The 27343-nt window shown below is 58.4% G+C and overlaps 23 non-coding genes and 1 pseudogene across 23 annotated transcripts; all 24 read right to left on the reverse strand.

The window, feature by feature from the left end:
- Window positions 1–27: 27 nt before the first annotated feature.
- Window positions 28–191, reverse strand: LOC138512468 (U1 spliceosomal RNA). The gene has a single exon (XR_011281280.1). It is a non-coding gene; the product is annotated as a U1 spliceosomal RNA (small nuclear RNA).
- Window positions 192–1124: 933 nt separating this feature from the next.
- On the reverse strand, window positions 1125–1288 carry LOC138512469 (U1 spliceosomal RNA). The gene has a single exon (XR_011281281.1). It is a non-coding gene; the product is annotated as a U1 spliceosomal RNA (small nuclear RNA).
- A 938-nt stretch (window positions 1289–2226) lies between these two features.
- Window positions 2227–2390, reverse strand: LOC138512471 (U1 spliceosomal RNA). Its single transcript, XR_011281282.1, has one exon. It is a non-coding gene; the product is annotated as a U1 spliceosomal RNA (small nuclear RNA).
- A 936-nt stretch (window positions 2391–3326) lies between these two features.
- LOC138512472 (U1 spliceosomal RNA) lies at window positions 3327–3490 on the reverse strand. Its single transcript, XR_011281283.1, has one exon. It is a non-coding gene; the product is annotated as a U1 spliceosomal RNA (small nuclear RNA).
- A 945-nt stretch (window positions 3491–4435) lies between these two features.
- LOC138512474 (U1 spliceosomal RNA) lies at window positions 4436–4599 on the reverse strand. Its single transcript, XR_011281285.1, has one exon. It is a non-coding gene; the product is annotated as a U1 spliceosomal RNA (small nuclear RNA).
- Window positions 4600–5529: 930 nt separating this feature from the next.
- On the reverse strand, window positions 5530–5693 carry LOC138512475 (U1 spliceosomal RNA). Its single transcript, XR_011281286.1, has one exon. It is a non-coding gene; the product is annotated as a U1 spliceosomal RNA (small nuclear RNA).
- A 942-nt stretch (window positions 5694–6635) lies between these two features.
- Window positions 6636–6799, reverse strand: LOC138512476 (U1 spliceosomal RNA). The gene has a single exon (XR_011281287.1). It is a non-coding gene; the product is annotated as a U1 spliceosomal RNA (small nuclear RNA).
- A 944-nt stretch (window positions 6800–7743) lies between these two features.
- LOC138512477 (U1 spliceosomal RNA) lies at window positions 7744–7907 on the reverse strand. The gene has a single exon (XR_011281288.1). It is a non-coding gene; the product is annotated as a U1 spliceosomal RNA (small nuclear RNA).
- A 936-nt stretch (window positions 7908–8843) lies between these two features.
- LOC138512689 (U1 spliceosomal RNA) lies at window positions 8844–9007 on the reverse strand. The gene has a single exon (XR_011281477.1). It is a non-coding gene; the product is annotated as a U1 spliceosomal RNA (small nuclear RNA).
- Window positions 9008–9943: 936 nt separating this feature from the next.
- LOC138512478 (U1 spliceosomal RNA) lies at window positions 9944–10107 on the reverse strand. Its single transcript, XR_011281289.1, has one exon. It is a non-coding gene; the product is annotated as a U1 spliceosomal RNA (small nuclear RNA).
- Window positions 10108–11037: 930 nt separating this feature from the next.
- Window positions 11038–11201, reverse strand: LOC138512479 (U1 spliceosomal RNA). Its single transcript, XR_011281290.1, has one exon. It is a non-coding gene; the product is annotated as a U1 spliceosomal RNA (small nuclear RNA).
- A 939-nt stretch (window positions 11202–12140) lies between these two features.
- Window positions 12141–12304, reverse strand: LOC138512480 (U1 spliceosomal RNA). Its single transcript, XR_011281291.1, has one exon. It is a non-coding gene; the product is annotated as a U1 spliceosomal RNA (small nuclear RNA).
- A 939-nt stretch (window positions 12305–13243) lies between these two features.
- LOC138512482 (U1 spliceosomal RNA) lies at window positions 13244–13407 on the reverse strand. The gene has a single exon (XR_011281292.1). It is a non-coding gene; the product is annotated as a U1 spliceosomal RNA (small nuclear RNA).
- A 942-nt stretch (window positions 13408–14349) lies between these two features.
- Window positions 14350–14513, reverse strand: LOC138512483 (U1 spliceosomal RNA). The gene has a single exon (XR_011281293.1). It is a non-coding gene; the product is annotated as a U1 spliceosomal RNA (small nuclear RNA).
- A 954-nt stretch (window positions 14514–15467) lies between these two features.
- LOC138512484 (U1 spliceosomal RNA) lies at window positions 15468–15631 on the reverse strand. The gene has a single exon (XR_011281294.1). It is a non-coding gene; the product is annotated as a U1 spliceosomal RNA (small nuclear RNA).
- Window positions 15632–16567: 936 nt separating this feature from the next.
- Window positions 16568–16731, reverse strand: LOC138512486 (U1 spliceosomal RNA). The gene has a single exon (XR_011281296.1). It is a non-coding gene; the product is annotated as a U1 spliceosomal RNA (small nuclear RNA).
- Window positions 16732–17667: 936 nt separating this feature from the next.
- LOC138512487 (U1 spliceosomal RNA) lies at window positions 17668–17831 on the reverse strand. Its single transcript, XR_011281297.1, has one exon. It is a non-coding gene; the product is annotated as a U1 spliceosomal RNA (small nuclear RNA).
- A 948-nt stretch (window positions 17832–18779) lies between these two features.
- LOC138512488 (U1 spliceosomal RNA) lies at window positions 18780–18943 on the reverse strand. Its single transcript, XR_011281298.1, has one exon. It is a non-coding gene; the product is annotated as a U1 spliceosomal RNA (small nuclear RNA).
- A 954-nt stretch (window positions 18944–19897) lies between these two features.
- LOC138512489 (U1 spliceosomal RNA) lies at window positions 19898–20061 on the reverse strand. The gene has a single exon (XR_011281299.1). It is a non-coding gene; the product is annotated as a U1 spliceosomal RNA (small nuclear RNA).
- A 942-nt stretch (window positions 20062–21003) lies between these two features.
- LOC138512490 (U1 spliceosomal RNA) lies at window positions 21004–21167 on the reverse strand. Its single transcript, XR_011281300.1, has one exon. It is a non-coding gene; the product is annotated as a U1 spliceosomal RNA (small nuclear RNA).
- Window positions 21168–22109: 942 nt separating this feature from the next.
- Window positions 22110–22273, reverse strand: LOC138512693 (U1 spliceosomal RNA). Its single transcript, XR_011281479.1, has one exon. It is a non-coding gene; the product is annotated as a U1 spliceosomal RNA (small nuclear RNA).
- A 951-nt stretch (window positions 22274–23224) lies between these two features.
- Window positions 23225–23362, reverse strand: LOC138512758 (U1 spliceosomal RNA; annotated as a pseudogene).
- Window positions 23363–25210: 1848 nt separating this feature from the next.
- Window positions 25211–25374, reverse strand: LOC138512491 (U1 spliceosomal RNA). The gene has a single exon (XR_011281301.1). It is a non-coding gene; the product is annotated as a U1 spliceosomal RNA (small nuclear RNA).
- A 924-nt stretch (window positions 25375–26298) lies between these two features.
- Window positions 26299–26462, reverse strand: LOC138512493 (U1 spliceosomal RNA). The gene has a single exon (XR_011281302.1). It is a non-coding gene; the product is annotated as a U1 spliceosomal RNA (small nuclear RNA).
- Between the last annotated feature and the right edge of the window lie 881 nt (window positions 26463–27343).

Genomic DNA, 27343 nt, shown 5'->3' on the forward strand with positions numbered 1-27343 from the left:
TTTGTTCTATTTTTTGAAACCAAAGATCAGGGGAAAGCGCGAACGCAGTCCCCCACTACCAGAAATTATGCAGTCGAGTATCCCGCATTTGGGGACATCGCAGGGGTCAGCACATCCGGTGTGCAATGGATGAGCCTCACCCTGGGAGAACCACCTTAGTGATCATGGTGTCTCCCCTGCCAGGTAAGTATGAGTTGGTTCAGGAACAGCACGGCTGGCCCCTCTTGTGTGGCACTGGAGACACAGGGTGGCATCGTGCGGAACGGCTTTCCCACAATGCTCCGTTTCCAGCGAGATTTGCATCTGGTGATGGCAGCCGGCCGCCCACCCATCGTACAGGCCCAAAAAGGGAGGGGGAAGGCCTTTTGTTGCTTGGCATTTGTATTTTTTTCGACCCTTTCTTTTTCTGCTGCAGCTCCTTCTTCTCCTCCTCCTCCTCCTCCGTACGGCTTGGCTTTTGTTTTGTTTTTTCTATCCCCCTTTCTTTTTCTGCTGCTCTTCTTCTGCTCCTCCTCCTCCTCCTCCTCCTCCTCCTCCTCCGGTCGCCCCTTTCGCCCAGGGTCAGAGGCCAGCAGAGCCCTGTGTTGTTGCGCATGCTTGCAGTCGTTCCTTCTCTGGCATAGTCAGTGTCGTCCGGGGTGCCTGCTGGTGGAAAGAGAAGCAGAAATCAATTCATGTGGGCATAGAGCAAACCAGGCCTAAGGCCTTTGGGAGCAGGGTATCGCGCCCCAAGCCCCTCACGCCTTCCCGAACGCTCCCAAACGCGGTCAGACCCCTCGCCGGGCAGAGCCCTCGCCGGGCCCAGGCCGAGGGGGCTTGGCAAGGCTAGCAGCCCGCAAAGGCCAGGGTGAGGCTGAAGGGGCGACAGGCCTGCAGCCCTGGGAAAGGCTGCAGGGCCTGGCCGGCCTTCCGACAAGACGGGGCCTTCTGCCACCTCCCTGGGCCAGCCTCCAGAGTGGGGAGACAGTGATCTCCCAGCATCCCTTTCGGCAGAGGGCTTTGCATGAGGCATGCCATCTGTAGGCCAGGGCTCCATAGTGCAGGACAGCCAGGCCTGGAGCAGCAACAGCAACCAGCAGGCCGACAAGTCATTTTTTTTTGTTCTATTTTTTGAAACCAAAGATCAGGGGAAAGCGCGAACGCAGTCCCCCACTACCAGAAATTATGCAGTCGAGTATCCCGCATTTGGGGACATCGCAGGGGTCAGCACATCCGGTGTGCAATGGATGAGCCTCACCCTGGGAGAACCACCTTAGTGATCATGGTGTCTCCCCTGCCAGGTAAGTATGAGTTGGTTCAGGAACAGCACGGCTGGCCCCTCTTGTGTGGCACTGGAGACACAGGGTGGCATCGTGCGGAACGGCTTTCCCACAATGCTCCGTTTCCAGCGAGATTTGCATCTGGTGATGGCAGCCGGCCGCCCACCCATCGTACAGGCCCAAAAAGGGAGGGGGAAGGCCTTTTGTTGCTTGGCATTTGTATTTTTTTCGACCCTTTCTTTTTCTGCTGCAGCTCCTTCTTCTCCTCCTCCTCCTCCTCCGTACGGCTTGGCTTTTGTTTTTTTTTTCTATCCCCCTTTCTTTTTCTGCTGCTCTTCTTCTGCTCCTCCTCCTCCTCCTCCTCCTCCTCCTCCTCCTCCTCCGGTCGCCCCTTTCGCCCAGGGTCAGAGGCCAGCAGGGCCCTGTGTTGTTGCGCATGCTTGCAGTCGTTCCTTCTCTGGCATAGTCAGTGTCGTCCGGGGTGCCTGCTGGTGGAAAGAGAAGCAGAAATCAATTCATGTGGGCATAGAGCAAACCAGGCCTAAGGCCTTTGGGAGCAGGGTATCGCGCCCCAAGCCCCTCACGCCTTCCCGAACGCTCCCAAACGCGGTCAGACCCCTCGCCGGGCAGAGCCCTCGCCGGGCCCAGGCCGAGGGGGCTTGGCAAGGCTAGCAGCCCGCAAAGGCCAGGGTGAGGCTGAAGGGGCGACAGGCCTGCAGCCCTGGGAAAGGCTGCAGGGCCTGGCCGGCCTTCCGACAAGACGGGGCCTTCTGCCACCTCCCTGGGCCAGCCTCCAGAGTGGGGAGACAGTGATCTCCCAGCATCCCTTTCGGCAGAGGGCTTTGCATGAGGCATGCCATCTGTAGGCCAGGGCTCCATAGTGCAGGACAGCCAGGCCTGGAGCAGCAACAGCAACCAGCAGGCCGACAAGTCATTTTTTTTTGTTCTATTTTTTGAAACCAAAGATCAGGGGAAAGCGCGAACGCAGTCCCCCACTACCAGAAATTATGCAGTCGAGTATCCCGCATTTGGGGACATCGCAGGGGTCAGCACATCCGGTGTGCAATGGATGAGCCTCACCCTGGGAGAACCACCTTAGTGATCATGGTGTCTCCCCTGCCAGGTAAGTATGAGTTGGTTCAGGAACAGCACGGCTGGCCCCTCTTGTGTGGCACTGGAGACACAGGGTGGCATCGTGCGGAACGGCTTTCCCACAATGCTCAGTTTCCAGCGAGATTTGCATCTGGTGATGGCAGCCGGCCGCCCACCCATCGTACAGGCCCAAAAAGGGAGGGGGAAGGCCTTTTGTTGCTTGGCATTTGTATTTTTTTCGACCCTTTCTTTTTCTGCTGCAGCTCCTTCTTCTCCTCCTCCTCCTCCTCCTCCTCCGTACGGCTTGGCTTTTGTTTTTTTTTTTCTATCCCCCTTTCTTTTTCTGCTGCTCTTCTTCTGCTCCTCCTCCTCCTCCTCCTCCTCCTCCTCCGGTCGCCCCTTTCGCCCAGGGTCAGAGGCCAGCAGGGCCCTGTGTTGTTGCGCATGCTTGCAGTCGTTCCTTCTCTGGCATAGTCAGTGTCGTCCGGGGTGCCTGCTGGTGGAAAGAGAAGCAGAAATCAATTCATGTGGGCATAGAGCAAACCAGGCCTAAGGCCTTTGGGAGCAGGGTATCGCGCCCCAAGCCCCTCACGCCTTCCCGAACGCTCCCAAACGCGGTCAGACCCCTCGCCGGGCAGAGCCCTCGCCGGGCCCAGGCCGAGGGGGCTTGGCAAGGCTAGCAGCCCGCAAAGGCCAGGGTGAGGCTGAAGGGGCGACAGGCCTGCAGCCCTGGGAAAGGCTGCAGGGCCTGGCCGGCCTTCCGACAAGACGGGGCCTTCTGCCACCTCCCTGGGCCAGCCTCCAGAGTGGGGAGACAGTGATCTCCCAGCATCCCTTTCGGCAGAGGGCTTTGCATGAGGCATGCCATCTGTAGGCCAGGGCTCCATAGTGCAGGACAGCCAGGCCTGGAGCAGCAACAGCAACCAGCAGGCCGACAAGTCATTTTTTTTTGTTCTATTTTTTGAAACCAAAGATCAGGGGAAAGCGCGAACGCAGTCCCCCACTACCAGAAATTATGCAGTCGAGTATCCCGCATTTGGGGACATCGCAGGGGTCAGCACATCCGGTGTGCAATGGATGAGCCTCACCCTGGGAGAACCACCTTAGTGATCATGGTGTCTCCCCTGCCAGGTAAGTATGAGTTGGTTCAGGAACAGCACGGCTGGCCCCTCTTGTGTGGCACTGGAGACACAGGGTGGCATCGTGCGGAACGGCTTTCCCACAATGCTCCGTTTCCAGCGAGATTTGCATCTGGTGATGGCAGCCGGCCGCCCACCCATCGTACAGGCCCAAAAAGGGAGGGGGAAGGCCTTTTGTTGCTTGGCATTTGTATTTTTTTCGACCCTTTCTTTTTCTGCTGCAGCTCCTTCTTCTCCTCCTCCTCCTCCTCCTCCTCCTCCGTACGGCTTGGCTTTTGTTTTTTTTTTTCTATCCCCCTTTCTTTTTCTGCTGCTCTTCTTCTGCTCCTCCTCCTCCTCCTCCTCCTCCTCCTCCTCCTCCGGTCGCCCCTTTCGCCCAGGGTCAGAGGCCAGCAGGGCCCTGTGTTGTTGCGCATGCTTGCAGTCGTTCCTTCTCTGGCATAGTCAGTGTCGTCCGGGGTGCCTGCTGGTGGAAAGAGAAGCAGAAATCAATTCATGTGGGCATAGAGCAAACCAGGCCTAAGGCCTTTGGGAGCAGGGTATCGCGCCCCAAGCCCCTCACGCCTTCCCGAACGCTCCCAAACGCGGTCAGACCCCTCGCCGGGCAGAGCCCTCGCCGGGCCCAGGCCGAGGGGGCTTGGCAAGGCTAGCAGCCCGCAAAGGCCAGGGTGAGGCTGAAGGGGCGACAGGCCTGCAGCCCTGGGAAAGGCTGCAGGGCCTGGCCGGCCTTCCGACAAGACGGGGCCTTCTGCCACCTCCCTGGGCCAGCCTCCAGAGTGGGGAGACAGTGATCTCCCAGCATCCCTTTCGGCAGAGGGCTTTGCATGAGGCATGCCATCTGTAGGCCAGGGCTCCATAGTGCAGGACAGCCAAGCCTGGAGCAGCAACAGCAACCAGCAGGCCGACAAGTCATTTTTTTTTGTTCTATTTTTTGAAACCAAAGATCAGGGGAAAGCGCGAACGCAGTCCCCCACTACCAGAAATTATGCAGTCGAGTATCCCGCATTTGGGGACATCGCAGGGGTCAGCACATCCGGTGTGCAATGGATGAGCCTCACCCTGGGAGAACCACCTTAGTGATCATGGTGTCTCCCCTGCCAGGTAAGTATGAGTTGGTTCAGGAACAGCACGGCTGGCCCCTCTTGTGTGGCACTGGAGACACAGGGTGGCATCGTGCGGAACGGCTTTCCCACAATGCTCAGTTTCCAGCGAGATTTGCATCTGGTGATGGCAGCCGGCCGCCCACCCATCGTACAGGCCCAAAAAGGGAGGGGGAAGGCCTTTTGTTGCTTGGCATTTGTATTTTTTTCGACCCTTTCTTTTTCTGCTGCAGCTCCTTCTTCTCCTCCTCCTCCTCCTCCTCCGTACGGCTTGGCTTTTGTTTTTTTTTTTCTATCCCCCTTTCTTTTTCTGCTGCTCTTCTTCTGCTCCTCCTCCTCCTCCTCCTCCTCCTCCGGTCGCCCCTTTCGCCCAGGGTCAGAGGCCAGCAGGGCCCTGTGTTGTTGCGCATGCTTGCAGTCGTTCCTTCTCTGGCATAGTCAGTGTCGTCCGGGGTGCCTGCTGGTGGAAAGAGAAGCAGAAATCAATTCATGTGGGCATAGAGCAAACCAGGCCTAAGGCCTTTGGGAGCAGGGTATCGCGCCCCAAGCCCCTCACGCCTTCCCGAACGCTCCCAAACGCGGTCAGACCCCTCGCCGGGCAGAGCCCTCGCCGGGCCCAGGCCGAGGGGGCTTGGCAAGGCTAGCAGCCCGCAAAGGCCAGGGTGAGGCTGAAGGGGCGACAGGCCTGCAGCCCTGGGAAAGGCTGCAGGGCCTGGCCGGCCTTCCGACAAGACGGGGCCTTCTGCCACCTCCCTGGGCCAGCCTCCAGAGTGGGGAGACAGTGATCTCCCAGCATCCCTTTCGGCAGAGGGCTTTGCATGAGGCATGCCATCTGTAGGCCAGGGCTCCATAGTGCAGGACAGCCAGGCCTGGAGCAGCAACAGCAACCAGCAGGCCGACAAGTCATTTTTTTTTGTTCTATTTTTTGAAACCAAAGATCAGGGGAAAGCGCGAACGCAGTCCCCCACTACCAGAAATTATGCAGTCGAGTATCCCGCATTTGGGGACATCGCAGGGGTCAGCACATCCGGTGTGCAATGGATGAGCCTCACCCTGGGAGAACCACCTTAGTGATCATGGTGTCTCCCCTGCCAGGTAAGTATGAGTTGGTTCAGGAACAGCACGGCTGGCCCCTCTTGTGTGGCACTGGAGACACAGGGTGGCATCGTGCGGAACGGCTTTCCCACAATGCTCCGTTTCCAGCGAGATTTGCATCTGGTGATGGCAGCCGGCCGCCCACCCATCGTACAGGCCCAAAAAGGGAGGGGGAAGGCCTTTTGTTGCTTGGCATTTGTATTTTTTTCGACCCTTTCTTTTTCTGCTGCAGCTCCTTCTTCTCCTCCTCCTCCTCCTCCTCCTCCGTACGGCTTGGCTTTTGTTTTTTTTTTTCTATCCCCCTTTCTTTTTCTGCTGCTCTTCTTCTGCTCCTCCTCCTCCTCCTCCTCCTCCTCCTCCTCCTCCGGTCGCCCCTTTCGCCCAGGGTCAGAGGCCAGCAGGGCCCTGTGTTGTTGCGCATGCTTGCAGTCGTTCCTTCTCTGGCATAGTCAGTGTCGTCCGGGGTGCCTGCTGGTGGAAAGAGAAGCAGAAATCAATTCATGTGGGCATAGAGCAAACCAGGCCTAAGGCCTTTGGGAGCAGGGTATCGCGCCCCAAGCCCCTCACGCCTTCCCGAACGCTCCCAAACGCGGTCAGACCCCTCGCCGGGCAGAGCCCTCGCCGGGCCCAGGCCGAGGGGGCTTGGCAAGGCTAGCAGCCCGCAAAGGCCAGGGTGAGGCTGAAGGGGCGACAGGCCTGCAGCCCTGGGAAAGGCTGCAGGGCCTGGCCGGCCTTCCGACAAGACGGGGCCTTCTGCCACCTCCCTGGGCCAGCCTCCAGAGTGGGGAGACAGTGATCTCCCAGCATCCCTTTCGGCAGAGGGCTTTGCATGAGGCATGCCATCTGTAGGCCAGGGCTCCATAGTGCAGGACAGCCAGGCCTGGAGCAGCAACAGCAACCAGCAGGCCGACAAGTCATTTTTTTTTGTTCTATTTTTTGAAACCAAAGATCAGGGGAAAGCGCGAACGCAGTCCCCCACTACCAGAAATTATGCAGTCGAGTATCCCGCATTTGGGGACATCGCAGGGGTCAGCACATCCGGTGTGCAATGGATGAGCCTCACCCTGGGAGAACCACCTTAGTGATCATGGTGTCTCCCCTGCCAGGTAAGTATGAGTTGGTTCAGGAACAGCACGGCTGGCCCCTCTTGTGTGGCACTGGAGACACAGGGTGGCATCGTGCGGAACGGCTTTCCCACAATGCTCCGTTTCCAGCGAGATTTGCATCTGGTGATGGCAGCCGGCCGCCCACCCATCGTACAGGCCCAAAAAGGGAGGGGGAAGGCCTTTTGTTGCTTGGCATTTGTATTTTTTTCGACCCTTTCTTTTTCTGCTGCAGCTCCTTCTTCTCCTCCTCCTCCTCCTCCTCCTCCGTACGGCTTGGCTTTTGTTTTTTTTTTCTATCCCCCTTTCTTTTTCTGCTGCTCTTCTTCTGCTCCTCCTCCTCCTCCTCCTCCTCCTCCTCCTCCTCCTCCGGTCGCCCCTTTCGCCCAGGGTCAGAGGCCAGCAGGGCCCTGTGTTGTTGCGCATGCTTGCAGTCGTTCCTTCTCTGGCATAGTCAGTGTCGTCCGGGGTGCCTGCTGGTGGAAAGAGAAGCAGAAATCAATTCATGTGGGCATAGAGCAAACCAGGCCTAAGGCCTTTGGGAGCAGGGTATCGCGCCCCAAGCCCCTCACGCCTTCCCGAACGCTCCCAAACGCGGTCAGACCCCTCGCCGGGCAGAGCCCTCGCCGGGCCCAGGCCGAGGGGGCTTGGCAAGGCTAGCAGCCCGCAAAGGCCAGGGTGAGGCTGAAGGGGCGACAGGCCTGCAGCCCTGGGAAAGGCTGCAGGGCCTGGCCGGCCTTCCGACAAGACGGGGCCTTCTGCCACCTCCCTGGGCCAGCCTCCAGAGTGGGGAGACAGTGATCTCCCAGCATCCCTTTCGGCAGAGGGCTTTGCATGAGGCATGCCATCTGTAGGCCAGGGCTCCATAGTGCAGGACAGCCAGGCCTGGAGCAGCAACAGCAACCAGCAGGCCGACAAGTCATTTTTTTTTGTTCTATTTTTTGAAACCAAAGATCAGGGGAAAGCGCGAACGCAGTCCCCCACTACCAGAAATTATGCAGTCGAGTATCCCGCATTTGGGGACATCGCAGGGGTCAGCACATCCGGTGTGCAATGGATGAGCCTCACCCTGGGAGAACCACCTTAGTGATCATGGTGTCTCCCCTGCCAGGTAAGTATGAGTTGGTTCAGGAACAGCACGGCTGGCCCCTCTTGTGTGGCACTGGAGACACAGGGTGGCATCGTGCGGAACGGCTTTCCCACAATGCTCAGTTTCCAGCGAGATTTGCATCTGGTGATGGCAGCCGGCCGCCCACCCATCGTACAGGCCCAAAAAGGGAGGGGGAAGGCCTTTTGTTGCTTGGCATTTGTATTTTTTTCGACCCTTTCTTTTTCTGCTGCAGCTCCTTCTTCTCCTCCTCCTCCTCCTCCTCCGTACGGCTTGGCTTTTGTTTTTTTTTTTCTATCCCCCTTTCTTTTTCTGCTGCTCTTCTTCTGCTCCTCCTCCTCCTCCTCCTCCTCCTCCTCCTCCGGTCGCCCCTTTCGCCCAGGGTCAGAGGCCAGCAGGGCCCTGTGTTGTTGCGCATGCTTGCAGTCGTTCCTTCTCTGGCATAGTCAGTGTCGTCCGGGGTGCCTGCTGGTGGAAAGAGAAGCAGAAATCAATTCATGTGGGCATAGAGCAAACCAGGCCTAAGGCCTTTGGGAGCAGGGTATCGCGCCCCAAGCCCCTCACGCCTTCCCGAACGCTCCCAAACGCGGTCAGACCCCTCGCCGGGCAGAGCCCTCGCCGGGCCCAGGCCGAGGGGGCTTGGCAAGGCTAGCAGCCCGCAAAGGCCAGGGTGAGGCTGAAGGGGCGACAGGCCTGCAGCCCTGGGAAAGGCTGCAGGGCCTGGCCGGCCTTCCGACAAGACGGGGCCTTCTGCCACCTCCCTGGGCCAGCCTCCAGAGTGGGGAGACAGTGATCTCCCAGCATCCCTTTCGGCAGAGGGCTTTGCATGAGGCATGCCATCTGTAGGCCAGGGCTCCATAGTGCAGGACAGCCAGGCCTGGAGCAGCAACAGCAACCAGCAGGCCGACAAGTCATTTTTTTTTGTTCTATTTTTTGAAACCAAAGATCAGGGGAAAGCGCGAACGCAGTCCCCCACTACCAGAAATTATGCAGTCGAGTATCCCGCATTTGGGGACATCGCAGGGGTCAGCACATCCGGTGTGCAATGGATGAGCCTCACCCTGGGAGAACCACCTTAGTGATCATGGTGTCTCCCCTGCCAGGTAAATATGAGTTGGTTCAGGAACAGCACGGCTGGCCCCTCTTGTGTGGCACTGGAGACACAGGGTGGCATCGTGCGGAACGGCTTTCCCACAATGCTCCGTTTCCAGCGAGATTTGCATCTGGTGATGGCAGCCGGCCGCCCACCCATCGTACAGGCCCAAAAAGGGAGGGGGAAGGCCTTTTGTTGCTTGGCATTTGTATTTTTTTCGACCCTTTCTTTTTCTGCTGCAGCTCCTTCTTCTCCTCCTCCTCCTCCTCCTCCTCCGTACGGCTTGGCTTTTGTTTTTTTTTTTCTATCCCCCTTTCTTTTTCTGCTGCTCTTCTTCTGCTCCTCCTCCTCCTCCTCCTCCTCCTCCTCCGGTCGCCCCTTTCACCCAGGGTCAGAGGCCAGCAGGGCCCTGTGTTGTTGCGCATGCTTGCAGTCGTTCCTTCTCTGGCATAGTCAGTGTCGTCCGGGGTGCCTGCTGGTGGAAAGAGAAGCAGAAATCAATTCATGTGGGCATAGAGCAAACCAGGCCTAAGGCCTTTGGGAGCAGGGTATCGCGCCCCAAGCCCCTCACGCCTTCCCGAACGCTCCCAAACGCGGTCAGACCCCTCGCCGGGCAGAGCCCTCGCCGGGCCCAGGCCGAGGGGGCTTGGCAAGGCTAGCAGCCCGCAAAGGCCAGGGTGAGGCTGAAGGGGCGACAGGCCTGCAGCCCTGGGAAAGGCTGCAGGGCCTGGCCGGCCTTCCGACAAGACGGGGCCTTCTGCCACCTCCCTGGGCCAGCCTCCAGAGTGGGGAGACAGTGATCTCCCAGCATCCCTTTCGGCAGAGGGCTTTGCATGAGGCATGCCATCTGTAGGCCAGGGCTCCATAGTGCAGGACAGCCAGGCCTGGAGCAGCAACAGCAACCAGCAGGCCGACAAGTCATTTTTTTTTGTTCTATTTTTTGAAACCAAAGATCAGGGGAAAGCGCGAACGCAGTCCCCCACTACCAGAAATTATGCAGTCGAGTATCCCGCATTTGGGGACATCGCAGGGGTCAGCACATCCGGTGTGCAATGGATGAGCCTCACCCTGGGAGAACCACCTTAGTGATCATGGTGTCTCCCCTGCCAGGTAAGTATGAGTTGGTTCAGGAACAGCACGGCTGGCCCCTCTTGTGTGGCACTGGAGACACAGGGTGGCATCGTGCGGAACGGCTTTCCCACAATGCTCCGTTTCCAGCGAGATTTGCATCTGGTGATGGCAGCCGGCCGCCCACCCATCGTACAGGCCCAAAAAGGGAGGGGGAAGGCCTTTTGTTGCTTGGCATTTGTATTTTTTTCGACCCTTTCTTTTTCTGCTGCAGCTCCTTCTTCTCCTCCTCCTCCTCCTCCGTACGGCTTGGCTTTTGTTTTTTTTTTTCTATCCCCCTTTCTTTTTCTGCTGCTCTTCTTCTGCTCCTCCTCCTCCTCCTCCTCCTCCTCCTCCGGTCGCCCCTTTCGCCCAGGGTCAGAGGCCAGCAGGGCCCTGTGTTGTTGCGCATGCTTGCAGTCGTTCCTTCTCTGGCATAGTCAGTGTCGTCCGGGGTGCCTGCTGGTGGAAAGAGAAGCAGAAATCAATTCATGTGGGCATAGAGCAAACCAAGCCTAAGGCCTTTGGGAGCAGGGTATCGCGCCCCAAGCCCCTCACGCCTTCCCGAACGCTCCCAAACGCGGTCAGACCCCTCGCCGGGCAGAGCCCTCGCCGGGCCCAGGCCGAGGGGGCTTGGCAAGGCTAGCAGCCCGCAAAGGCCAGGGTGAGGCTGAAGGGGCGACAGGCCTGCAGCCCTGGGAAAGGCTGCAGGGCCTGGCCGGCCTTCCGACAAGACGGGGCCTTCTGCCACCTCCCTGGGCCAGCCTCCAGAGTGGGGAGACAGTGATCTCCCAGCATCCCTTTCGGCAGAGGGCTTTGCATGAGGCATGCCATCTGTAGGCCAGGGCTCCATAGTGCAGGACAGCCAGGCCTGGAGCAGCAACAGCAACCAGCAGGCCGACAAGTCATTTTTTTTTGTTCTATTTTTTGAAACCAAAGATCAGGGGAAAGCGCGAACGCAGTCCCCCACTACCAGAAATTATGCAGTCGAGTATCCCGCATTTGGGGACATCGCAGGGGTCAGCACATCCGGTGTGCAATGGATGAGCCTCACCCTGGGAGAACCACCTTAGTGATCATGGTGTCTCCCCTGCCAGGTAAGTATGAGTTGGTTCAGGAACAGCACGGCTGGCCCCTCTTGTGTGGCACTGGAGACACAGGGTGGCATCGTGCGGAACGGCTTTCCCACAATGCTCCGTTTCCAGCGAGATTTGCATCTGGTGATGGCAGCCGGCCGCCCACCCATCGTACAGGCCCAAAAAGGGAGGGGGAAGGCCTTTTGTTGCTTGGCATTTGTATTTTTTTCGACCCTTTCTTTTTCTGCTGCAGCTCCTTCTTCTCCTCCTCCTCCTCCTCCTCCGTACGGCTTGGCTTTTGTTTTTTTTTTTCTATCCCCCTTTCTTTTTCTGCTGCTCTTCTTCTGCTCCTCCTCCTCCTCCTCCTCCTCCTCCTCCTCCTCCGGTCGCCCCTTTCGCCCAGGGTCAGAGGCCAGCAGGGCCCTGTGTTGTTGCGCATGCTTGCAGTCGTTCCTTCTCTGGCATAGTCAGTGTCGTCCGGGGTGCCTGCTGGTGGAAAGAGAAGCAGAAATCAATTCATGTGGGCATAGAGCAAACCAGGCCTAAGGCCTTTGGGAGCAGGGTATCGCGCCCCAAGCCCCTCACGCCTTCCCGAACGCTCCCAAACGCGGTCAGACCCCTCGCCGGGCAGAGCCCTCGCCGGGCCCAGGCCGAGGGGGCTTGGCAAGGCTAGCAGCCCGCAAAGGCCAGGGTGAGGCTGAAGGGGCGACAGGCCTGCAGCCCTGGGAAAGGCTGCAGGGCCTGGCCGGCCTTCCGACAAGACGGGGCCTTCTGCCACCTCCCTGGGCCAGCCTCCAGAGTGGGGAGACAGTGATCTCCCAGCATCCCTTTCGGCAGAGGGCTTTGCATGAGGCATGCCATCTGTAGGCCAGGGCTCCATAGTGCAGGACAGCCAGGCCTGGAGCAGCAACAGCAACCAGCAGGCCGACAAGTCATTTTTTTTTGTTCTATTTTTTGAAACCAAAGATCAGGGGAAAGCGCGAACGCAGTCCCCCACTACCAGAAATTATGCAGTCGAGTATCCCGCATTTGGGGACATCGCAGGGGTCAGCACATCCGGTGTGCAATGGATGAGCCTCACCCTGGGAGAACCACCTTAGTGATCATGGTGTCTCCCCTGCCAGGTAAGTATGAGTTGGTTCAGGAACAGCACGGCTGGCCCCTCTTGTGTGGCACTGGAGACACAGGGTGGCATCGTGCGGAACGGCTTTCCCACAATGCTCCGTTTCCAGCGAGATTTGCATCTGGTGATGGCAGCCGGCCGCCCACCCATCGTACAGGCCCAAAAAGGGAGGGGGAAGGCCTTTTGTTGCTTGGCATTTGTATTTTTTTCGACCCTTTCTTTTTCTGCTGCAGCTCCTTCTTCTCCTCCTCCTCCTCCTCCTCCTCCGTACGGCTTGGCTTTTGTTTTTTTTTTTCTATCCCCCTTTCTTTTTCTGCTGCTCTTCTTCTGCTCCTCCTCCTCCTCCTCCTCCTCCTCCTCCTCCGGTCGCCCCTTTCGCCCAGGGTCAGAGGCCAGCAGGGCCCTGTGTTGTTGCGCATGCTTGCAGTCGTTCCTTCTCTGGCATAGTCAGTGTCGTCCGGGGTGCCTGCTGGTGGAAAGAGAAGCAGAAATCAATTCATGTGGGCATAGAGCAAACCAGGCCTAAGGCCTTTGGGAGCAGGGTATCGCGCCCCAAGCCCCTCACGCCTTCCCGAACGCTCCCAAACGCGGTCAGACCCCTCGCCGGGCAGAGCCCTCGCCGGGCCCAGGCCGAGGGGGCTTGGCAAGGCTAGCAGCCCGCAAAGGCCAGGGTGAGGCTGAAGGGGCGACAGGCCTGCAGCCCTGGGAAAGGCTGCAGGGCCTGGCCGGCCTTCCGACAAGACGGGGCCTTCTGCCACCTCCCTGGGCCAGCCTCCAGAGTGGGGAGACAGTGATCTCCCAGCATCCCTTTCGGCAGAGGGCTTTGCATGAGGCATGCCATCTGTAGGCCAGGGCTCCATAGTGCAGGACAGCCAGGCCTGGAGCAGCAACAGCAACCAGCAGGCCGACAAGTCATTTTTTTTTGTTCTATTTTTTGAAACCAAAGATCAGGGGAAAGCGCGAACGCAGTCCCCCACTACCAGAAATTATGCAGTCGAGTATCCCGCATTTGGGGACATCGCAGGGGTCAGCACATCCGGTGTGCAATGGATGAGCCTCACCCTGGGAGAACCACCTTAGTGATCATGGTGTCTCCCCTGCCAGGTAAGTATGAGTTGGTTCAGGAACAGCACGGCTGGCCCCTCTTGTGTGGCACTGGAGACACAGGGTGGCATCGTGCGGAACGGCTTTCCCACAATGCTCCGTTTCCAGCGAGATTTGCATCTGGTGATGGCAGCCGGCCGCCCACCCATCGTACAGGCCCAAAAAGGGAGGGGGAAGGCCTTTTGTTGCTTGGCATTTGTATTTTTTTCGACCCTTTCTTTTTCTGCTGCAGCTCCTTCTTCTCCTCCTCCTCCTCCTCCTCCTCCGTACGGCTTGGCTTTTGTTTTTTTTTTTCTATCCCCCTTTCTTTTTCTGCTGCTCTTCTTCTGCTCCTCCTCCTCCTCCTCCTCCTCCTCCTCCTCCTCCGGTCGCCCCTTTCGCCCAGGGTCAGAGGCCAGCAGGGCCCTGTGTTGTTGCGCATGCTTGCAGTCGTTCCTTCTCTGGCATAGTCAGTGTCGTCCGGGGTGCCTGCTGGTGGAAAGAGAAGCAGAAATCAATTCATGTGGGCATAGAGCAAACCAGGCCTAAGGCCTTTGGGAGCAGGGTATCGCGCCCCAAGCCCCTCACGCCTTCCCGAACGCTCCCAAACGCGGTCAGACCCCTCGCCGGGCAGAGCCCTCGCCGGGCCCAGGCCGAGGGGGCTTGGCAAGGCTAGCAGCCCGCAAAGGCCAGGGTGAGGCTGAAGGGGCGACAGGCCTGCAGCCCTGGGAAAGGCTGCAGGGCCTGGCCGGCCTTCCGACAAGACGGGGCCTTCTGCCACCTCCCTGGGCCAGCCTCCAGAGTGGGGAGACAGTGATCTCCCAGCATCCCTTTCGGCAGAGGGCTTTGCATGAGGCATGCCATCTGTAGGCCAGGGCTCCATAGTGCAGGACAGCCAGGCCTGGAGCAGCAACAGCAACCAGCAGGCCGACAAGTCATTTTTTTTTGTTCTATTTTTTGAAACCAAAGATCAGGGGAAAGCGCGAACGCAGTCCCCCACTACCAGAAATTATGCAGTCGAGTATCCCGCATTTGGGGACATCGCAGGGGTCAGCACATCCGGTGTGCAATGGATGAGCCTCACCCTGGGAGAACCACCTTAGTGATCATGGTGTCTCCCCTGCCAGGTAAGTATGAGTTGGTTCAGGAACAGCACGGCTGGCCCCTCTTGTGTGGCACTGGAGACACAGGGTGGCATCTTGCGGAACGGCTTTCCCACAATGCTCCGTTTCCAGCGAGATTTGCATCTGGTGATGGCAGCCGGCCGCCCACCCATCGTACAGGCCCAAAAAGGGAGGGGGAAGGCCTTTTGTTGCTTGGCATTTGTATTTTTTTCGACCCTTTCTTTTTCTGCTGCAGCTCCTTCTTCTCCTCCTCCTCCTCCTCCTCCTCCGTACGGCTTGGCTTTTTTTTTTTTTTTTCTATCCCCCTTTCTTTTTCTGCTGCTCTTCTTCTGCTCCTCCTCCTCCTCCTCCTCCTCCTCCTCCCCCTCCTCCTCCTCCTCCGGTCGCCCCTTTCGCCCAGGGTCAAAGGCCAGCAGGGCCCTGTGTTGTTGCGCATGCTTGCAGTCGTTCCTTCTCTGGCATAGTCAGTGTCGTCCGGGGTGCCTGCTGGTGGAAAGAGAAGCAGAAATCAATTCATGTGGGCATAGAGCAAACCAGGCCTAAGGCCTTTGGGAGCAGGGTATCGCGCCCCAAGCCCCTCACGCCTTCCCGAACGCTCCCAAACGCGGTCAGACCCCTCGCCGGGCAGAGCCCTCGCCGGGCCCAGGCCGAGGGGGCTTGGCAAGGCTAGCAGCCCGCAAAGGCCAGGGTGAGGCTGAAGGGGCGACAGGCCTGCAGCCCTGGGAAAGGCTGCAGGGCCTGGCCGGCCTTCCGACAAGACGGGGCCTTCTGCCACCTCCCTGGGCCAGCCTCCAGAGTGGGGAGACAGTGATCTCCCAGCATCCCTTTCGGCAGAGGGCTTTGCATGAGGCATGCCATCTGTAGGCCAGGGCTCCATAGTGCAGGACAGCCAGGCCTGGAGCAGCAACAGCAACCAGCAGGCCGACAAGTCATTTTTTTTTGTTCTATTTTTTTAAACCAAAGATCAGGGGAAAGCGCGAACGCAGTCCCCCACTACCAGAAATTATGCAGTCGAGTATCCCGCATTTGGGGACATCGCAGGGGTCAGCACATCCGGTGTGCAATGGATGAGCCTCACCCTGGGAGAACCACCTTAGTGATCATGGTGTCTCCCCTGCCAGGTAAGTATGAGTTGGTTCAGGAACAGCACGGCTGGCCCCTCTTGTGTGGCACTGGAGACACAGGGTGGCATCGTGCGGAACGGCTTTCCCACAATGCTCCGTTTCCAGCGAGATTTGCATCTGGTGATGGCAGCCGGCCGCCCACCCATCGTACAGGCCCAAAAAGGGAGGGGGAAGGCCTTTTGTTGCTTGGCATTTGTATTTTTTTCGACCCTTTCTTTTTCTGCTGCAGCTCCTTCTTCTCCTCCTCCTCCTCCTCCTCCTCCGTACGGCTTGGCTTTTGTTTTTTTTTTTCTATCCCCCTTTCTTTTTCTGCTGCTCTTCTTCTGCTCCTCCTCCTCCTCCTCCTCCTCCTCCTCCGGTCGCCCCTTTCGCCCAGGGTCAGAGGCCAGCAGGGCCCTGTGTTGTTGCGCATGCTTGCAGTCGTTCCTTCTCTGGCATAGTCAGTGTCGTCCGGGGTGCCTGCTGGTGGAAAGAGAAGCAGAAATCAATTCATGTGGGCATAGAGCAAACCAGGCCTAAGGCCTTTGGGAGCAGGGTATCGCGCCCCAAGCCCCTCACGCCTTCCCGAACGCTCCCAAACGCGGTCAGACCCCTCGCCGGGCAGAGCCCTCGCCGGGCCCAGGCCGAGGGGGCTTGGCAAGGCTAGCAGCCCGCAAAGGCCAGGGTGAGGCTGAAGGGGCGACAGGCCTGCAGCCCTGGGAAAGGCTGCAGGGCCTGGCCGGCCTTCTGACAAGACGGGGCCTTCTGCCACCTCCCTGGGCCAGCCTCCAGAGTGGGGAGACAGTGATCTCCCAGCATCCCTTTCGGCAGAGGGCTTTGCATGAGGCATGCCATCTGTAGGCCAGGGCTCCATAGTGCAGGACAGCCAGGCCTGGAGCAGCAACAGCAACCAGCAGGCCGACAAGTCATTTTTTTTTGTTCTATTTTTTGAAACCAAAGATCAGGGGAAAGCGCGAACGCAGTCCCCCACTACCAGAAATTATGCAGTCGAGTATCCCGCATTTGGGGACATCGCAGGGGTCAGCACATCCGGTGTGCAATGGATGAGCCTCACCCTGGGAGAACCACCTTAGTGATCATGGTGTCTCCCCTGCCAGGTAAGTATGAGTTGGTTCAGGAACAGCACGGCTGGCCCCTCTTGTGTGGCACTGGAGACACAGGGTGGCATCGTGCGGAACGGCTTTCCCACAATGCTCCGTTTCCAGCGAGATTTGCATCTGGTGATGGCAGCCGGCCGCCCACCCATCGTACAGGCCCAAAAAGGGAGGGGGAAGGCCTTTTGTTGCTTGGCATTTGTATTTTTTTCGACCCTTTCTTTTTCTGCTGCAGCTCCTTCTTCTCCTCCTCCTCCTCCTCCTCCTCCGTACGGCTTGGCTTTTGTTTTTTTTTTTCTATCCCCCTTTCTTTTTCTGCTGCTCTTCTTCTGCTCCTCCTCCTCCTCCTCCTCCTCCTCCTCCGGTCGCCCCTTTCGCCCAGGGTCAGAGGCCAGCAGGGCCCTGTGTTGTTGCGCATGCTTGCAGTCGTTCCTTCTCTGGCATAGTCAGTGTCGTCCGGGGTGCCTGCTGGTGGAAAGAGAAGCAGAAATCAATTCATGTGGGCATAGAGCAAACCAGGCCTAAGGCCTTTGGGAGCAGGGTATCGCGCCCCAAGCCCCTCACGCCTTCCCGAACGCTCCCAAACGCGGTCAGACCCCTCGCCGGGCAGAGCCCTCGCCGGGCCCAGGCCGAGGGGGCTTGGCAAGGCTAGCAGCCCGCAAAGGCCAGGGTGAGGCTGAAGGGGCGACAGGCCTGCAGCCCTGGGAAAGGCTGCAGGGCCTGGCCGGCCTTCCGACAAGACGGGGCCTTCTGCCACCTCCCTGGGCCAGCCTCCAGAGTGGGGAGACAGTGATCTCCCAGCATCCCTTTCGGCAGAGGGCTTTGCATGAGGCATGCCATCTGTAGGCCAGGGCTCCATAGTGCAGGACAGCCAGGCCTGGAGCAGCAACAGCAACCAGCAGGCCGACAAGTCATTTTTTTTTGTTCTATTTTTTGAAACCAAAGATCAGGGGAAAGCGCGAACGCAGTCCCCCACTACCAGAAATTATGCAGTCGAGTATCCCGCATTTGGGGACATCGCAGGGGTCAGCACATCCGGTGTGCAATGGATGAGCCTCACCCTGGGAGAACCACCTTAGTGATCATGGTGTCTCCCCTGCCAGGTAAGTATGAGTTGGTTCAGGAACAGCACGGCTGGCCCCTCTTGTGTGGCACTGGAGACACAGGGTGGCATCGTGCGGAACGGCTTTCCCACAATGCTCCGTTTCCAGCGAGATTTGCATCTGGTGATGGCAGCCGGCCGCCCACCCATCGTACAGGCCCAAAAAGGGAGGGGGAAGGCCTTTTGTTGCTTGGCATTTGTATTTTTTTCGACCCTTTCTTTTTCTGCTGCAGCTCCTTCTTCTCCTCCTCCTCCTCCTCCTCCTCCGTACGGCTTGGCTTTTGTTTTTTTTTTTCTATCCCCCTTTCTTTTTCTGCTGCTCTTCTTCTGCTCCTCCTCCTCCTCCTCCTCCTCCTCCTCCTCCTCCTCCTCCGGTCGCCCCTTTCGCCCAGGGTCAGAGGCCAGCAGGGCCCTGTGTTGTTGCGCATGCTTGCAGTCGTTCCTTCTCTGGCATAGTCAGTGTCGTCCGGGGTGCCTGCTGGTGGAAAGAGAAGCAGAAATCAATTCATGTGGGCATAGAGCAAACCAGGCCTAAGGCCTTTGGGAGCAGGGTATCGCGCCCCAAGCCCCTCACGCCTTCCCGAACGCTCCCAAACGCGGTCAGACCCCTCGCCGGGCAGAGCCCTCGCCGGGCCCAGGCCGAGGGGGCTTGGCAAGGCTAGCAGCCCGCAAAGGCCAGGGTGAGGCTGAAGGGGCGACAGGCCTGCAGCCCTGGGAAAGGCTGCAGGGCCTGGCCGGCCTTCCGACAAGACGGGGCCTTCTGCCACCTCCCTGGGCCAGCCTCCAGAGTGGGGAGACAGTGATCTCCCAGCATCCCTTTCGGCAGAGGGCTTTGCATGAGGCATGCCATCTGTAGGCCAGGGCTCCATAGTGCAGGACAGCCAGGCCTGGAGCAGCAACAGCAACCAGCAGGCCGACAAGTCATTTTTTTTTGTTCTATTTTTTGAAACCAAAGATCAGGGGAAAGCGCGAACGCAGTCCCCCACTACCAGAAATTATGCAGTCGAGTATCCCGCATTTGGGGACATCGCAGGGGTCAGCACATCCGGTGTGCAATGGATGAGCCTCACCCTGGGAGAACCACCTTAGTGATCATGGTGTCTCCCCTGCCAGGTAAGTATGAGTTGGTTCAGGAACAGCACGGCTGGCCCCTCTTGTGTGGCACTGGAGACACAGGGTGGCATCGTGCGGAACGGCTTTCCCACAATGCTCAGTTTCCAGCGAGATTTGCATCTGGTGATGGCAGCCGGCCGCCCACCCATCGTACAGGCCCAAAAAGGGAGGGGGAAGGCCTTTTGTTGCTTGGCATTTGTATTTTTTTCGACCCTTTCTTTTTCTGCTGCAGCTCCTTCTTCTCCTCCTCCTCCTCCTCCTCCGTACGGCTTGGCTTTTGTTTTTTTTTTTCTATCCCCCTTTCTTTTTCTGCTGCTCTTCTTCTGCTCCTCCTCCTCCTCCTCCTCCTCCTCCTCCTCCTCCTCCTCCTCCTCCTCCGGTCGCCCCTTTCGCCCAGGGTCAGAGGCCAGCAGGGCCCTGTGTTGTTGCGCATGCTTGCAGTCGTTCCTTCTCTGGCATAGTCAGTGTCGTCCGGGGTGCCTGCTGGTGGAAAGAGAAGCAGAAATCAATTCATGTGGGCATAGAGCAAACCAGGCCTAAGGCCTTTGGGAGCAGGGTATCGCGCCCCAAGCCCCTCACGCCTTCCCGAACGCTCCCAAACGCGGTCAGACCCCTCGCCGGGCAGAGCCCTCGCCGGGCCCAGGCCGAGGGGGCTTGGCAAGGCTAGCAGCCCGCAAAGGCCAGGGTGAGGCTGAAGGGGCGACAGGCCTGCAGCCCTGGGAAAGGCTGCAGGGCCTGGCCGGCCTTCCGACAAGACGGGGCCTTCTGCCACCTCCCTGGGCCAGCCTCCAGAGTGGGGAGACAGTGATCTCCCAGCATCCCTTTCGGCAGAGGGCTTTGCATGAGGCATGCCATCTGTAGGCCAGGGCTCCATAGTGCAGGACAGCCAGGCCTGGAGCAGCAACAGCAACCAGCAGGCCGACAAGTCATTTTTTTTTGTTCTATTTTTTGAAACCAAAGATCAGGGGAAAGCGCGAACGCAGTCCCCCACTACCAGAAATTATGCAGTCGAGTATCCCGCATTTGGGGACATCGCAGGGGTCAGCACATCCGGTGTGCAATGGATGAGCCTCACCCTGGGAGAACCACCTTAGTGATCATGGTGTCTCCCCTGCCAGGTAAGTATGAGTTGGTTCAGGAACAGCACGGCTGGCCCCTCTTGTGTGGCACTGGAGACACAGGGTGGCATCGTGCGGAACGGCTTTCCCACAATGCTCAGTTTCCAGCGAGATTTGCATCTGGTGATGGCAGCCGGCCGCCCACCCATCGTACAGGCCCAAAAAGGGAGGGGGAAGGCCTTTTGTTGCTTGGCATTTGTATTTTTTTCGACCCTTTCTTTTTCTGCTGCAGCTCCTTCTTCTCCTCCTCCTCCTCCTCCTCCTCCGTACGGCTTGGCTTTTGTTTTTTTTTTTCTATCCCCCTTTCTTTTTCTGCTGCTCTTCTTCTGCTCCTCCTCCTCCTCCTCCTCCTCCTCCTCCTCCTCCGGTCGCCCCTTTCGCCCAGGGTCAGAGGCCAGCAGGGCCCTGTGTTGTTGCGCATGCTTGCAGTCGTTCCTTCTCTGGCATAGTCAGTGTCGTCCGGGGTGCCTGCTGGTGGAAAGAGAAGCAGAAATCAATTCATGTGGGCATAGAGCAAACCAGGCCTAAGGCCTTTGGGAGCAGGGTATCGCGCCCCAAGCCCCTCACGCCTTCCCGAACGCTCCCAAACGCGGTCAGACCCCTCGCCGGGCAGAGCCCTCGCCGGGCCCAGGCCGAGGGGGCTTGGCAAGGCTAGCAGCCCGCAAAGGCCAGGGTGAGGCTGAAGGGGCGACAGGCCTGCAGCCCTGGGAAAGGCTGCAGGGCCTGGCCGGCCTTCCGACAAGACGGGGCCTTCTGCCACCTCCCTGGGCCAGCCTCCAGAGTGGGGAGACAGTGATCTCCCAGCATCCCTTTCGGCAGAGGGCTTTGCATGAGGCATGCCATCTGTAGGCCAGGGCTCCATAGTGCAGGACAGCCAGGCCTGGAGCAGCAACAGCAACCAGCAGGCCGACAAGTCATTTTTTTTTGTTCTATTTTTTGAAACCAAAGATCAGGGGAAAGCGCGAACGCAGTCCCCCACTACCAGAAATTATGCAGTCGAGTATCCCGCATTTGGGGACATCGCAGGGGTCAGCACATCCGGTGTGCAATGGATGAGCCTCACCCTGGGAGAACCACCTTAGTGATCATGGTGTCTCCCCTGCCAGGTAAGTATGAGTTGGTTCAGGAACAGCACGGCTGGCCCCTCTTGTGTGGCACTGGAGACACAGGGTGGCATCGTGCGGAACGGCTTTCCCACAATGCTCCGTTTCCAGCGAGATTTGCATCTGGTGATGGCAGCCGGCCGCCCACCCATCGTACAGGCCCAAAAAGGGAGGGGGAAGGCCTTTTGTTGCTTGGCATTTGTATTTTTTTCGACCCTTTCTTTTTCTGCTGCAGCTCCTTCTTCTCCTGCTCCTCCTCCTCCTCCTCCGTACGGCTTGGCTTTTGTTTTTTTTTTTCTATCCCCCTTTCTTTTTCTGCTGCTCTTCTTCTGCTCCTCCTCCTCCTCCTCCTCCTCCTCCTCCTCCTCCGGTCGCCCCTTTCGCCCAGGGTCAGAGGCCAGCAGGGCCCTGTGTTGTTGCGCATGCTTGCAGTCGTTCCTTCTCTGGCATAGTCAGTGTCGTCCGGGGTGCCTGCTGGTGGAAAGAGAAGCAGAAATCAATTCATGTGGGCATAGAGCAAACCAGGCCTAAGGCCTTTGGGAGCAGGGTATCGCGCCCCAAGCCCCTCACGCCTTCCCGAACGCTCCCAAACGCGGTCAGACCCCTCGCCGGGCAGAGCCCTCGCCGGGCCCAGGCCGAGGGGGCTTGGCAAGGCTAGCAGCCCGCAAAGGCCAGGGTGAGGCTGAAGGGGCGACAGGCCTGCAGCCCTGGGAAAGGCTGCAGGGCCTGGCCGGCCTTCCGACAAGACGGGGCCTTCTGCCACCTCCCTGGGCCAGCCTCCAGAGTGGGGAGACAGTGATCTCCCAGCATCCCTTTCGGCAGAGGGCTTTGCATGAGGCATGCCATCTGTAGGCCAGGGCTCCATAGTGCAGGACAGCCAGGCCTGGAGCAGCAACAGCAACCAGCAGGCCGACAAGTCATTTTTTTTTGTTCTATTTTTTGAAACCAAAGATCAGGGGAAAGCGCGAACACAGTCCCCCACTACCAGAAATTATGCAGTCGAGTATCCCGCATTTGGGGACATCGCAGGGGTCAGCACATCCGGTGTGCAATGGATGAGCCTCACCCTGGGAGAACCACCTTAGTGATCATGGTGTCTCCCCTGCCAGGTAAGTATGAGTTGGTTCAGGAACAGCACGGCTGGCCCCTCTTGTGTGGCACTGGAGACACAGGGTGGCATCGTGCGGAACGGCTTTCCCACAATGCTCAGTTTCCAGCGAGATTTGCATCTGGTGATGGCAGCCGGCCGCCCACCCATCGTACAGGCCCAAAAAGGGAGGGGGAAGGCCTTTTGTTGCTTGGCATTTGTATTTTTTTCGACCCTTTCTTTTTCTGCTGCAGCTCCTTCTTCTCCTCCTCCTCCTCCTCCTCCGTACGGCTTGGCTTTTGTTTTTTTTTTTCTATCCCCCTTTCTTTTTCTGCTGCTCTTCTTCTCCTCCTCCTCCTCCTCCTCCTCCTCCTCCTCCTCCTCCTCCTCCTCCTCCGGTCGCCCCTTTCGCCCAGGGTCAGAGGCCAGCAGGGCCCTGTGTTGTTGCGCATGCTTGCAGTCGTTCCTTCTCTGGCATAGTCAGTGTCGTCCGGGGTGCCTGCTGGTGGAAAGAGAAGCAGAAATCAATTCATGTGGGCATAGAGCAAACCAGGCCTAAGGCCTTTGGGAGCAGGGTATCGCGCCCCAAGCCCCTCACGCCTTCCCGAACGCTCCCAAACGCGGTCAGACCCCTCGCCGGGCAGAGCCCTCGCCGGGCCCAGGCCGAGGGGGCTTGGCAAGGCTAGCAGCCCGCAAAGGCCAGGGTGAGGCTGAAGGGGCGACAGGCCTGCAGCCCTGGGAAAGGCTGCAGGGCCTGGCCGGCCTTCCGACAAGACGGGGCCTTCTGCCACCTCCCTGGGCCAGCCTCCAGAGTGGGGAGACAGTGATCTCCCAGCATCCCTTTCGGCAGAGGGCTTTGCATGAGGCATGCCATCTGTAGGCCAGGGCTCCATAGTGCAGGACAGCCAGGCCTGGAGCAGCAACAGCAACCAGCAGGCCGACAAGTCATTTTTTTTTGTTCTATTTTTTGAAACCAAAGATCAGGGGAAAGCGCGAACGCAGTCCCCCACTACCAGAAATTATGCAGTCGAGTATCCCGCATTTGGGGACATCGCAGGGGTCAGCACATCCGGTGTGCAATGGATGAGCCTCACCCTGGGAGAACCACCTTTTTTTTTTTTTTGTAAAAATATCTTTATTAAGTGCTTAAAGATGATACAAGGGTAATAAATTCAATTCAATAAGAAGACTTTTGTGGCAATTACATTCCCCCCTCAAAGCAGAAGGGGTGGTTTCAATTTTACTTTGGGCATTTGGGTGGGTACATATATATTTTCTGTTCAGAGTCTGTGGTTTACAAAGTGTTCGTATTTTGCCTGAGTAGGCAAAGAGTTCTCTTTTTCTTTATTTTATTTTTGGATGATTGCCTGGGCTGGGGGTTTTACTCAGGGCCCCCATCTTCCAGGCTGTCCTTGATTTCGTAGTCTCTTAGCAGGCCGTGGACCATCCTGCGACAGGCTTCGGTTGTCAGCAGCTCATCATTGAGGACCAGGCGTTTCCTTGCGTAGAGGAGAATGTCCTTCATGCAGCAGAGGATCCTCCAGCCGTTCTGTATTGCCTCTAGTGTGTGGGTCTGTGCAAAGAGTCCATACAGCACAGACTGGTGTATAATGTCTTGGGGTGGGATGTGAGCACTCAACTCAGTGTTCAGGGCCCTGCGCAGTTTCCTTGCAAAGGGGCATGCCCAGAAGAGGTGGTACGCTGTTTCCTCTGCCGGGCACCCCCTTGGGCAGCTCCTGTGTGGGCAGAGGCCCCGTCTGTTCATGAATGCTCGCACAGATAGTGCCCCCCTCACCGTCAGCCAGGCAATGTCCTTGTGAATATTCAGGAGTTTGTTTGATGCCACATTTTCCCACACCTGGGTAACTGTGGCCGCTGGCAGGTCCTCAATGGGATCTGTGGTGTCTTGGGACCGGATCAGGTTGTGGATTGTCCTTGGGTTCCACAATGCAGGCACCACCCCCTGAAGGCCAAAATCTGCGATGAACTTTTCCATCTCCCTGGCATTTGTTATCATGGTGTCTCCCCTGCCAGGTAAGTATGAGTTGGTTCAGGAACAGCACGGCTGGCCCCTCTTGTGTGGCACTGGAGACACAGGGTGGCATCGTGCGGAACGGCTTTCCCACAATGCTCCGTTTCCAGCGAGATTTGCATCTGGTGATGGCAGCCGGCCGCCCACCCATCGTACAGGCCCAAAAAGGGAGGGGGAAGGCCTTTTGTTGCTTGGCATTTGTATTTTTTTCGACCCTTTCTTTTTCTGCTGCAGCTCCTTCTTCTCCTCCTCCTCCTCCTCCTCCGTACGGCTTGGCTTTTGTTTTTTTTTTTCTATCCCCCTTTCTTTTTCTGCTGCTCTTCTTCTGCTCCTCCTCCTCCTCCTCCTCCGGTCCCCCCTTTCGCCCAGGGTCAGAGGCCAGCAGGGCCCTGTGTTGTTGCGCATGCTTGCAGTCGTTCCTTCTCTGGCATAGTCAGTGTCGTCCGGGGTGCCTGCTGGTGGAAAGAGAAGCAGAAATCAATTCATGTGGGCATAGAGCAAACCAGGCCTAAGGCCTTTGGGAGCAGGGTATCGCGCCCCAAGCCCCTCACGCCTTCCCCGAACGCTCCCAAACGCGGTCAGACCCCTCGCCGGGCAGAGCCCTCGCCGGGCCCAGGCCGAGGGGGCTTGGCAAGGCTAGCAGCCCGCAAAGGCCAGGGTGAGGCTGAAGGGGCGACAGGCCTGCAGCCCTGGGAAAGGCTGCAGGGCCTGGCTGGCCTTCCGACAAGACGGGGCCTTCTGCCACCTCCCTGGGCCAGCCTCCAGAGTGGGGAGACAGTGATCTCCCAGCATCCCTTTCGGCAGAGGGCTTTGCATGAGGCATGCCATCTGTAGGCCAGGGCTCCATAGTGCAGGACAGCCAGGCCTGGAGCAGCAACAGCAACCAGCAGGCCGACAAGTCATTTTTTTTTGTTCTATTTTTTGAAACCAAAGATCAGGGGAAAGCGCGAACGCAGTCCCCCACTACCAGAAATTATGCAGTCGAGTATCCCGCATTTGGGGACATCGCAGGGGTCAGCACATCCGGTGTGCAATGGATGAGCCTCACCCTGGGAGAACCACCTTAGTGATCATGGTGTCTCCCCTGCCAGGTAAGTATGAGTTGGTTCAGGAACAGCACGGCTGGCCCCTCTTGTGTGGCACTGGAGACACAGGGTGGCATCGTGCGGAACGGCTTTCCCACAATGCTCCGTTTCCAGCGAGATTTGCATCTGGTGATGGCAGCCGGCCGCCCACCCATCGTACAGGCCCAAAAAGGGAGGGGGAAGGCCTTTTGTTGCTTGGCATTTGTATTTTTTTCGACCCTTTCTTTTTCTGCTGCAGCTCCTTCTTCTCCTCCTCCTCCTCCTCCTCCGTACGGCTTGGCTTTTGTTTTTTTTTTTCTATCCCCCTTTCTTTTTCTGCTGCTCTTCTTCTGCTCCTCCTCCTCCTCCTCCTCCGGTCCCCCCTTTCGCCCAGGGTCAGAGGCCAGCAGGGCCCTGTGTTGTTGCGCATGCTTGCAGTCGTTCCTTCTCTGGCATAGTCAGTGTCGTCCGGGGTGCCTGCTGGTGGAAAGAGAAGCAGAAATCAATTCATGTGGGCATAGAGCAAACCAGGCCTAAGGCCTTTGGGAGCAGGGTATCGCGCCCCAAGCCCCTCACGCCTTCCCGAACGCTCCCAAACGCGGTCAGACCCCTCGCCGGGCAGAGCCCTCGCCGGGCCCAGGCCGAGGGGGCTTGGCAAGGCTAGCAGCCCGCAAAGGCCAGGGTGAGGCTGAAGGGGCGACAGGCCTGCAGCCCTGGGAAAGGCTGCAGGGCCTGGCCGGCCTTCCGACAAGACGGGGCCTTCTGCCACCTCCCTGGGCCAGCCTCCAGAGTGGGGAGACAGTGATCTCCCAGCATCCCTTTCGGCAGAGGGCTTTGCATGAGGCATGCCATCTGTAGGCCAGGGCTCCATAGTGCAGGACAGCCAGGCCTGGAGCAGCAACAGCAACCAGCAGGCCGACAAGTCATTTTTTTTTGTTCTATTTTTTGAAACCAAAGATCAGGGGAAAGCGCGAACGCAGTCCCCCACTACCAGAAATTATGCAGTCGAGTATCCCGCATTTGGGGACATCGCAGGGGTCAGCACATCCGGTGTGCAATGGATGAGCCTCACCCTGGGAGAACCACCTTAGTGATCATGGTGTCTCCCCTGCCAGGTAAGTATGAGTTGGTTCAGGAACAGCACGGCTGGCCCCTCTTGTGTGGCACTGGAGACACAGGGTGGCATCGTGCGGAACGGCTTTCCCACAATGCTCCGTTTCCAGCGAGATTTGCATCTGGTGATGGCAGCCGGCCGCCCACCCATCGTACAGGCCCAAAAAGGGAGGGGGAAGGCCTTTTGTTGCTTGGCATTTGTATTTTTTTCGACCCTTTCTTTTTCTGCTGCAGCTCCTTCTTCTCCTCCTCCTCCTCCTCCTCCTCCTCCGTACGGCTTGGCTTTTGTTTTTTTTTTTCTATCCCCCTTTCTTTTTCTGCTGCTCTTCTTCTGCTCCTCCTCCTCCTCCTCCTCCTCCTCCTCCTCCTCCGGTCGCCCCTTTCGCCCAGGGTCAGAGGCCAGCAGGGCCCTGTGTTGTTGCGCATGCTTGCAGTCGTTCCTTCTCTGGCATAGTCAGTGTCGTCCGGGGTGCCTGCTGGTGGAAAGAGAAGCAGAAATCAATTCATGTGGGCATAGAGCAAACCAGGCCTAAGGCCTTTGGGAGCAGGGTATCGCGCCCCAAGCCCCTCACGCCTTCCCGAACGCTCCCAAACGCGGTCAGACCCCTCGCCGGGCAGAGCCCTCGCCGGGCCCAGGCCGAGGGGGCTTGGCAAGGCTAGCAGCCCGCAAAGGCCAGGGTGAGGCTGAAGGGGCGACAGGCCTGCAGCCCTGGGAAAGGCTGCAGGGCCTGGCCGGCCTTCCGACAAGACGGGGCCTTCTGCCACCTCCCTGGGCCAGCCTCCAGAGTGGGGAGACAGTGATCTCCCAGCATCCCTTTCGGCAGAGGGCTTTGCATGAGGCATGCCATCTGTAGGCCAGGGCTCCATAGTGCAGGACAGCCAGGCCTGGAG

This window comes from Ambystoma mexicanum, chromosome 6p (assembly GCF_040938575.1).
Source record: "Ambystoma mexicanum isolate Mex_15411 chromosome 6p, UKY_AmexF1_1, whole genome shotgun sequence".
Lineage (NCBI taxonomy): Eukaryota > Metazoa > Chordata > Amphibia > Caudata > Ambystomatidae > Ambystoma > Ambystoma mexicanum.